Source organism: Heterocephalus glaber, unplaced genomic scaffold, assembly GCF_053883595.1.
Source record: "Heterocephalus glaber isolate CG9 unplaced genomic scaffold, H.glaber_assembly_v1.0 deba00001481, whole genome shotgun sequence".
Classification (NCBI taxonomy): Eukaryota; Metazoa; Chordata; class Mammalia; order Rodentia; family Bathyergidae; genus Heterocephalus; species Heterocephalus glaber.
Window position 1 is genome coordinate 35406477 of NW_028258317.1, and position 11024 is coordinate 35417500.

General features: G+C 39.0%; 1 protein-coding gene across 10 annotated transcripts in view; it reads left to right on the top strand.

Moving 5' to 3' along the window:
* The window catches only part of Bnc2 (basonuclin zinc finger protein 2), a 429028-nt gene that overhangs the window by 55056 nt on the left and 362948 nt on the right, over nt 1-11024 (top strand). Inside the window, exon 1 of one of the 10 annotated variants that reach the window (XM_087183871.1) lies at nt 8380-8396. The exons of the other annotated variants lie outside the window; for them this stretch is intronic. The gene's annotated coding sequence lies outside the window, so the exon portion shown is untranslated. Of the gene's footprint in view, nt 1-8379; nt 8397-11024 lie in introns of those variants that run through there. 10 annotated transcript variants of the gene reach the window in all.

Sequence of the window (11024 nt, forward strand, 5' to 3'; positions counted from 1 at the left end):
AAAGGGAAATATTTGTTTAGAGTAGAAGTGTTTAATTAAACATGAAAAATAATAAAAGCAAGAGGCAAGAAAGAAGTAGGGAAATTGTTTTAAAATTTTCCTTTGAAACACTAAGAATTTCAAGCATAAGGTCAATATTTTAGGCATGGCTGTTCATTAATTCCATACAAAGCATTATTCATCTGTGTTGGAAATCGGAACCTAAGATCCTTCTTTTATCTTTGGGCTGATATTTTGAGATATAGAGGTATTTTGTCTTATTTGAAAAATAATGTCCTTTGCCATTTTTCTGCAAACCACTGTTCATTGAAGAGCCAGATTCAAAGCCAATAGATGGTAGTATCAATCTTGATGTAAAAAGCAAGATACAGCAGGAAGTTTAAGCTTAAAAAAGGGGGAAAAAAGGACTGGGGATTTAGTTCAGTGGTTCCACTGCCTGCTTCACAAGCACAAGGACTGGAGTTCGATCCCTGGTACAAAAAAATAAAAGAATGAAGCAAAAAAGGGTGAAAAGCCCTGCCTACTTATTTCAGTTAACCAGAGTACCATTTGGATCGAGTTATATCCAGAGTTCCTGTTAACGGTTCCTTCGTTGGACTCAGCGCCAAGGATTGAAACTCCTACTGTCCTTGACTTAACTGTGTATACCAGATACTAAGGATTCTGCATCCACACAGCTGTTTTAAAATTGACTGTGACCTTACATTTGACTGCCTTTGCTAGTATCCTTACCAAACTTCTACCTCTAATTTCTCCAGTTGGTCTGCCTCCTGCCCATTGCTGCTAGGGAGATTTTACCAAAAGCTCAATTTTGATCATGCTGCTAGTTTTCTCCAATATTACACAGCACAAGTTTTCCATGCAATAGCCCTTGGATACCTCACCATCACATCTGATTTCTGTTTACCCTACCTGTACTCTGCCAAGCAAAATCTCTTGTAGCCATTCCTTCAACACAGTAGAGGGCTCTTTCTCACCACCTACACCTCTGCTTTTTATCCTAGGCTTCTTAAATTCATTTTACATGTCTCCTCTTTTGTAAAGGCCTTGTTTTTCTCTTAGTGGATTAAATTATTTCCATTTAAATCATTGTAATACTTTGTATGCCTCTTCAGCAGTTCCTTATGACTTGCCTAGTTATTCCATAAGGGTTTTATATTCTCTTACTAGACTACATGTTTATGTAGCACGGCACATGGGACTAGTCACCTTTACTGACTTCGAGCATGTGCTACTTTGTGAAGACATGATGTCTCTACTCTCAATGTTTTCTGTTAATGATGCAGCTGTGTAAAATTAGGATTTTAATATTTATCCTCTGATTGTTCTGCAGAGTACACAGACTTTATTTAAAGATTCACTTCGTGTCTGTCATACACAGAGTAGCTTCTTAGTGAATAGTGTGGTGGTTTAGCCAGATGGTTAAGCTTTGAACTTTGGCTCTGATGCCTACTATCTCGTGATTTTGGGTGCCCCCTTTCTTTGTTTCTCATCTGTAAAATGAGAATAATGGTAATATTTACCTTGTAAGGATCCTTGAGAAGACTCAATGAATCTGTACATTTAAAGTACTTAGACTAAATCAGTTCAGGAGTCACTAGTCACACATGACTCTAAAGCATTTGGAATGTGACTGGTCCAAGTTGAGATGTATGTTTAGTGTAAAATGCACACTGTATTTGAGATATGATAGAAAACTAATGTTAACTGTCTCAATTTTATATTGGTTTCATTCGGAAGTAATATTTTGGCTATATTGGGCTACATAAAATATATTCAAATATCACTTTTAAACAACTTGTAATGTAGCTACTAGAAAATTTTAATTGACATGTATGGCTCACAGCATGTGTCTGTTGTAAATCTGTGTTAGCTTTTATTAGTATATTGTTGCTATTACTACATTTTTCTCAGTAATGGTGGTAATTCCCCAACCCTTTCCCTTTCTCCTTTAGCTGGTTTAAGTGATTCTAGGTGAAGAAAACTAGGAAAGAAAGGTATAAGTGGATGAGACAAGGGTTAGGTCAGAGAGGGGACAGAGGAAAAGTAGTTTCTGACTCAATGCAGGAAAGATTGCACACATCTTGCTTCAAAGCCGTGTGCTCCAAGTTGCCAATTTTATCTTCCTGGCTTCTTGGAGATTGAGAATTATCTCTCCAGTGCTACCTTGTGCTTTCTTCTTAATATAGGGAATGAGTTGGATTTGGTTATTAAAATTGGATATCCAGGCCAGGGATTTAGCTCAGTTGGTTTCACTGCCTGCTGTGCAAGCGTAAGGATCTGAGTTTGATCCCCGGCACCAAAAAAAAAAAAAAAAAAAAAGGATATCCATTTATAAAAATGAAAATGAAATCTTATTGAAAAATACAGATTATAATAAGAGTTTTTTGGAGGGTCAGAAAGAATGAATTTGTTGTCCATTAAGGAAATGAATTTTTAAAATGACAGTAAAAATAGAGTATCAAAACTTTAAAAACATTTAAAAATACTTGGCTGTCTAGGCTTCAGATCTAGTGACGTCTCCTGCTGTAATAACCAGATTCCAGGACTGTGATGGCTGCTCATGGTTGATATACTCGGAGAGTGTTTTATGCATCAGTGACTTTGAATGAATTTATAAGTGCCCATCATATGATCTGAAAATTAGTTTGCACATATCCTGTGCTCTAGCGTGGTCCCTTCTTATGACATTGGATGTACTGGTAACTTCAGTCCCTGCTGGCTCATAATGGAACTGTGATTTCAAGGGAATTTAAGAGTTTGATTTGGGTGGCCTCTTTTTTGGAAGCTGGTCAAACCAGGGTTTATGTCTTGCTGCTGATTACATGTTTAGTAATTTCCTGGGGTCTCACTTCCCCATAATTGCTTTCTGTGGTAGCTTGTTCCTTAGACTGAATATTGAACTTGATGGGTAGGAGTGTGCAGGTTCCACAGAGATAATCATGGCACGCGTTTGTTTCCTTTGAGATCTTAAGCTACAGTGAATAGTATGAACTCTCCATGCCTTAGAATTAATAGGGAAGAAAAAGCATTTGCCAGTCTCAGTGGACGGATGCGGTTTATTTATTTTGGTAAGTCTTTGAGGTAGAAGAATATTTTCGAGGGACCCCATAGATATTTTGTGGGGGCACTTGGCATGTTGTGCTGAGTTTCCTTCCTTCCAAATGATGCTTGAGTTATTTTTCTTGTTTGATCAATATCTGGTTAATATCTGTTATCTCAGATATTACCATTTAATGGTGTTGCCTGTTACCCATGAGGTCAAATGTTAAGAAGGGAGGACACCTCCCAAGGCAGTTTAACTGCTAACTCTGAGTTTGGGTTTGCGTAGTGATCCAAACTTAGACAAGTTAGAGGTGATTATTTGTAATAGCAACGACTGCATTATTGAAGAGCTCATAGCTGTGCATGGTAGCACACCCCTGTAATCCCAGTACTTTGGGAGGCTGAGGCAAGAGGATCACAAGTTCAAGCCTAGTCTGGGCAATTTAGCTAGACCCCCATCTCAGAATAAAAATTAAAAAGAGGGATGGGGATATGGCTCAGCGTGAAAGCCTTGGGTTCAGTCTCCCCATACCACAGGAAAACAAACAAAGGCAAAATAACTTTTTTATGTAATAAGCCTACTTTAGAGCTTTTGAATTGCAAAATATTGATCACAACTTGAAAAAAATGTCTATTATGTAAAGCTGGTTATGTCTGTGTATCTATGCTATAAAAGACATATTAGGTGCCGTCTCACTCATGGTTGTGTGTGTGCGTGTGCTCATGTGCCGGCACACTGAATCTTTTGTAAATATGTACCTCCTTGTGTTCTGTAACTTACAGGCAAAGTAAAAGGAATTCTCATTGTGCTTGAAGTTATGTCCACTTCATTTCACTGTGAGTGTCAGGGCAACACACAAAATAGTAAATGAGGGGGTAAAACAAGTGGGACCAGTAAATTGTCAACAGCCCAGTGGTCCGTGTCACATTCTTCTGAGCCTAGCATATATTGCATAATCAGGAGAGGAGAGACAAGCCAAATGCTTTTAGTACACCATGTCTGGGGAGGTTATGAAGTCTTGGAGATTTGTTTGTTGTTGTCACTGTAACAATCTCCATTGTGACAAGGAGAGCTTGGAAGTCATCTGAGACTGTCATGAAAACCACATTCCCATTACTGTTATTTCTGCTGGACACTTACTGGATAGGGAATACATATGATATATATAAAAAACATAAACACACACACACAAACCCCTAGAACAACCAAGTGAAAGAATCTATGTTCTTTGCATTGTCACATAAAATAATACACATACAAGAACTTGCAAGAAAGCTCTGGCAAGAAAGGGCTCTTTTTATTTGTGTTTACAATGAATCATTGTCATATCAATTAGAGATTTTACAATTATGATTATTTTCTCTTTTCCTCTTTCCATTTTGAGAGAAATGTCAAATTCAGGACAGATTTTTTTTCCCCCAGTGGTACTGAGGTTTGAGTTCAGAACCTTGTACATTCTAGGCTAATGCTCCACCACTGGACTGCATTTCTAGCTCTTTTTATTTTTTATTTTGAAATAAGGTCTTGCTAAGTTGCCCAGGCTGGCCTCAAACTTGGAACCTGCCATCTTCCTGCCTCAGCCTCCTGAGAATCTGGTATTACAGGAGTGTACCACCACACCCAGCTCAGAATAGATTTTTTAAAATCTAAGAAAAATAGTTTCTCAGCTTGCTTCTGGGAATTTTTCCTCTTTTGAAATTATTTTGTTTTCTTAAACGCCAAAATATATTACCAATGTGTAAATACTTTGTTAGTGTTGTCTTTGTCCTGTTAAATAGAAATTATGTTAAAAATATTTCCTGAGAAACTTGTTTTTATTTGTTCTTAACTTTTTCAGAAATTATAGCTTAACCTGTATTTTGAATGATTCCAACCAAAATGTTTTAGAAAGTAAATTTTGTTTCAATCTGTGCAGCTGTAGTTTACAGGCGTGAGAGATATCTGTTTTATTAAGTCCTGTGAGGAGTAATGTGTCACATACATTTAAGAAAAAACTACTTAAGATGAAAAATTCCAAAAATGACTTCCCCCTGGTGTGAAATAAAACAAAAGCCCCAACTGCATTGTGCCTGTGGTAACGATGTGGAGGTGACAAACGGCAGGCAGGTGAGGTTCATGGGGATGATCTCGCACCTGCACCCTGAGCTTGAGCGTGGGGAACAGCTGGGGTTGGAGCTGGCTGCTGGCCTTGCTTTCTCTTGCTACAAGACCCGCTGTCAGATTGGAGGCCCTCACATTTGCACGGAAGACTACAAATATTTGAAAACAGACAGCCAGGGCTGCAGGAGGTGGCATTCCCTGCTTATGTGAGTTTTCCCCTAGGATGGAGAGAGACAAGGCTGAGCACATCTCCCCCAGCCACCAAGCCCCACATCTGTGCAGAGCTTGTCTGCCCAGCAGGGGTCACTCAGGAAGCCACAGCCTGGCCATCCGACAGCTCCAGTCCTGGCTCCTTGGCCATCCCAGGCAGCAGAGCGAGCCCAGTGAGAGAGCCTCTTTCCCCAGACTCTGAGTGGAGGGGCCAGTCATAGCCCTTCATGCCCTGGCATTCCAAAGTGACTTCTGATGAGCTCCTTAGGGATCATTCTTCTGCACGCCTCCTCAAAGAACAGAGATGCATACCAGTGAAGAGAAAGTGAAGTTTATTTCCGCTTGAGAGTCCCACCCATCCTTTCACTCAACTCAAGGAAGGTTTCCAGAGACCGTTATGCCCACAGCTCTTATTTCTTTGCTCTTTTTCCAGAGCTATGTGCTTCCTCACCTCTTCACTCAGGGCTGTTCTTTTCCTCCAGCGTTGGTTGTCTTGGCAGTACCTTTGGGGAGGATCTCCATAAGCATAGCGTCTCAGAGATTTGGAGCAGAAATGCTTTGCCCTCCTGCTTGCTAATGGGCAGCTCTGCTGTGTTTCTCCTGCATGTGTACTGATTTCTTCCTCTGAAGTCAAGGACTCGTAATAGTCCAGGTCCAGCTTTCATGTAGGTTTGGCTTGGTTTATTTCTCTTTTTGTTTTGTTTTGTTTTGTCTTCTCCTGTAGTGTCTTGTCCTGTTGTGTTTTCCATGGTAGTGGGAATTGAACCCACTGCCTTCACACTGAGCTACATCCTTGGCTCCCTTTTAATTTTTTTAGACAGGGTCTCGCTGTGTCCCTTAGTTGCTCAGGCTGGGCTTAAACTTGTGATCTTCCTGACTCAGCCTTTCCAGAGTGCTGGGATTGCAGGCATGTGCCACCAAGCTGGTCCCTAGTCACTGTTTTAAAAGAGTTTGAGCCTTTAAAACTTCAGGGACATTTTTAAATGACAGCTGAAGGGTTCTGGTTTTCTTGAAAAATTGGAGGTGAGAGAGAAGCGTGACATTCACTGTGCCTTTGTCTTCAGCCCTGTGAACTAGGAGGTTCAGGAGAACTGGCCTCATGTTGGTACAACCCTCAAGGGGACCCTCTCAGCCCTATTCAGGCTGTATTATCATGAGGGCTGGTTTTTCTGGACCCCTTGGTTTACAAGGACATTAACATCATCTGCATTGTAACTCTTGGAAGAGCTGTAACTCTTTTAAAAAAGCTGTAACATAGCTTTTATCTTTGGATTATTGTGTTTAACCCTTTTTGGCCAGTTAAACACTTGATCTTAGCCAAAAGGCTGAGAAGCGATGGCCAGTTAAACATATACTTGGCAAAACATTTTTCCTAGCAACATGTGATGCATTTCATTCTATTTCATTTCAGCACAAATGGCAGAAAGCCATGAAAATGACCTGACTGGTATTCATTGATGCCTGTGACCTGAAGTTTGAGAAGCAGCACTTGAAATTCAGCTGTGGGCTCTGCAGGGATCTTTCCCTAAGTGGGCATAGGTCTTTCACTTTCGCCCTGTAGTCATTGTTGTTCAGTGTGTGTGTAACAGTGTCTTTCTCTACTATGAGCAAATGTTTTATTTTGAAATGTAGAAAGGTATTGCATCTGGCTAAAGTGCTTCATGTTACTAAGTTGACAGTTCCCAAGGTGGTTCTTCTTCTGGTACCGTTTCAGGGAATATTTTGATGACCCTTTCTATCTTGGATAGAGTTGATAATTTAAGCCATGCTCCATGCATTACAAACACTGGGTCTTGGTCCAGGAAACTCCTCAGTTGCCATGCCCTGAGTTGTTGGAAAGTGAATTTAGGAAGTACTCTGGTTTGATTACTGAATGCTAGTGCTGAGATAAAGGTGTTATATTATTTACTTAGGTCTCTGACAGTGGCAGAAACTGAACCAAGAATGTTCTTGCTCCCTCATCCAGGTTCTTTCTCCAACACTTAAAAGTTTTGGATTTTTGCAATCAAAAGTATTTTTATTTTTTAAAAAATGAATTTCTTCTGACGGTTTAAAATGCACCTTACCCCTAATGTATTGAGTGATGACACACTGGAGACCACTCAAAAGATCAATAAACAAGGATTCAAGAAGAGGCTTGATTTGGGTTCTTATCTTTGTTGGCATTCTTTTCTCTGTGAGGCAGGCTGCCATTTTAAGCAGCTTGCAGGTGATGCAGTATTCTTAAGAAGAGCACATAGACCCATGTTGTTTAGACCTCAACCAAAGTAACTGATCCCTTTAGAATTTGACACGAACAAGTTCCGATTTCTAAGCAGTCACACGGGAGCCAGTGCTGTGTCTGAGTCCAAGTCTGCGAATGGGCTCTTGGCAGAGAGCAGAGCTGAGCTTCTGCCTGTTGTATGGCTGGTGGGACCAAGAGGAGTTGGGACTTCCTTCTTTGAGGAATAGTCAAGTCTAATAGTGTCTGTAGTTTTGGTTTGGGATGGAGAAGATTTATTTTCTTGTCCAAGTCACCAGCTTGCTGGCCAGGGACAAGTTGCTTGGAGCACTTCTGGGCCCTGTGGCAATTACCAGACCTTACAGTGTTTGTTACTGCTACCCCAGGTTCAGCATTTTTGATAATTATTAATTTTTTCTACTTTGTAAATGAGAAAATTGAAGTTGGAGAGAAAAATTACTTTCCTAAAATTACATAGCTAGGAAACTGGTAGCCTTGAGCTGGAACCCATATGAATGTCACACTGGGATCCTGACAGCTGTTCCCTTTGTGCCTTTTAATTTGGAGTCCCCTTCCAATGATAATACCCTAGAATTCTGGGCTCTGCTGTTTTTCAAATACATTGTAATCTAAGAAATCAGAAGTGTAGAAATGAAAATGATGAATAATACCCCTTACAAAAGAAAATTTACTATCAATGTGTTAATTTATTGTCTATATTATTATTTATCTAATTCTGCTTGTGTTTTAAAGGTTGAATATTAAAATATGCCTAACATCTGCAACTGTCAGAAGCATACTCTGCAGGTCTATAAATAGGTAAATAATACTTAATTTAATACTTTTCTAGTTAGCATATGTGGGCTACCTACTTTTCCCAGGTTCTATGCTATACATTGTTAGGCTGTTTTACAGATTAATAATGAGAAAAGTTAATAGAAAGCTTAGGAAGGTGAATTACCCTGTCTGATTGTCACATAAGTAGCTATGGTAGGATTTGTTCATGCTGTTTTCTCTGTTCTGCAGAGTACACTAGTAAAATTCTTTTGTTGGCTATTAGGAGTAAGGAAATTTCCAAGTTCACATCTCACTCCAAAAGAAAATAGCAGAGAAGCCGTCCTAGACAGGACCATAAGTTTTAGGTCTCAAAAATTATACCTGGGATATAACTTTTAACTGGGATATAACTGGGATTTTTATATTCTTAGATAACAGTAACTTAATATTAGTCAATTAGTGACTAGTCTTTATTGTCATTGGGTTCGGTAAATAATTTAGAAATATAAGACAGAGTTAAGTTTCTCCTGTTTCTCTTTTTTACTCCCTTCCCATAAATACTATTTAGAACTTCGTAGGTTGGTTTCTTCAGGGAGCATTTACCTCTGTCTCTCTCCTTCCACTACCTCCTCAACATTTCCTTTCTGTCTTCCACTGCATTCTCCTCCTCAATAAAACTTTCATCTCCGTTAATTGCATGAAAAAGAATTGGTACATATTATTAAACAGGATATATTTTGTAGACCAGTGTAATAATAGGACATGTTACATGTATAGGACAAATAGATGTCTATTCCCTTTTGTTGATCATGGAAGGATTTAGGCGATCTTAGATTTTAAAAAATTGGTAGTTTGTCTTATAAACCCTGTTTTCATGAAAAGCACGTTATCTTGTTTTCTCTTACTCAAAAATAACTTTGCGTAGATAAGATGTAGTGCTTTTATACTTATTCTTTGGATCCATTTTTGTTATAAAAAGATCTGTGGTCTTGATACTGTCTTTTTATTGTCCCAGAAATGGTAGTTTGTCAGGTGCTTTCATAGATGGAGGATACTAAAACTTAAAAACATGCCCATAGGAAGGAAACTTATAACTTAGGCTAATGGAAATTGTTAATCATAGATAATAATCACAGTATTTGTAAATTCAAGGCAGTGAAATCTCTTTACCATTACTTTGGGTTCACTTGAAGAAAAGACTGTGTTCGTGCCACCCAGTCCCAGTACTGTGGTTGGACCCTGGCATCCAGGTGCCCTTTGCCCTTTATTTTTTGTTTTCAGACAAGATGTCCCTAAGTTTCCCAACCTTGCCGTGATCTCCCTTCCTCAGCCTCCAGAGTAACTGAGATTACAGGGGTGCACAACCATGCCTGGCTGAGAAGACAGTCTTATTAAAAGTTAGTTTTACTGCACACTAATACAGCCTTTGGTCAGTACTGTGCTGACAAAGATGAATGTTCAGGATGGTTTCTTTCTGGTCAGTCTACAGAGGCAATGACTGGGGAGAGAGTTTCTATTCGTAATTTAACTTCTGGACATTTTATGACACGTTTTCTGAGGGAAGTCCCTCAGACATGCTAAACCAGGTTCTCAACCTGGATGAGGGGATAATTTTAAAATCTTAAAACATGTTTTGAACCCTTAGGGAGAATGCAGACTTTTGTAGAGAACTATAAGATGTGAAGAACTAATGCAAAAGGATAGTGGACAGGTCGTAAGCACAAATGTAATAACTATCCTTGTATTTCTGGGAATTTGTTGTACCCATTTCTCTAGCCATGCTTCTCATCTTCTCTTCAGACACACCTACAGCTTTGCCTGGTAATTAAGAAGTGACGATTTACTTGTGTTATAGTTTCCCAGGATTCTGGGTAACTGCTAAGAATTTTTAATCACACAAATTTTTTTTTGTATACTTAAATTCCTCTTGTTATGTTCTAAGCGCATCTTTAAAATAGCACTCTTTTCCTCTGCATTTATTTACTTTAAATATTTTGAGTATTTTCACAGCACCCCTGTTAAAGCTTTAGGCAAGATGGTTTTCCAAAAAGACTGATTTAGTAACTCTATATTAATCATATTTCCCCCTTTTAAATATTTTGGGAATGGTCTGAGATCACACTTTCCCTTTATTAGATGTTGGTTCTCAGACCTCTTTGCTTGATCTGGGAATACATCATTTGTACTATCAGCTTCACAAACTAACTTCAAGCTAGAATCTGAATCTCTGTGAAATTGAGAACTTATAATTGGATTGCCAGTACAAGTGAAGCATTGGAGTGCACCAGTGTACATCTGACCATTGTTCCTTGTTTTGTTTTTTTTTTTTTTTTTTTTTGGTACCGGGAATCAAACTCAGGACTTCCCCCTTGCCAGGCAGGCGCTGTGCTGCTGAGCTAAATCCCCGGCCCCTCGCTTGTTTTTTAAGTTAATTTTATTTTTAAGCCACTGGAGTCTTTTTGGCTTCCCTCCATCCCCCAAAGAACCAGAAATGCCACTGTTTTTGCATATGTGAATACAAGCCAAGTGACACATAAATACTTGAATTTATACCTTTGTTATTTCCATGTACTTGAGTTATGAATTTTCTTTGCATATAAAAATAACTGGAGGAGTCCTGTGTTTGACTAAATTCACATAGAAATTTAATTGGACTCACATAGCCCTTGC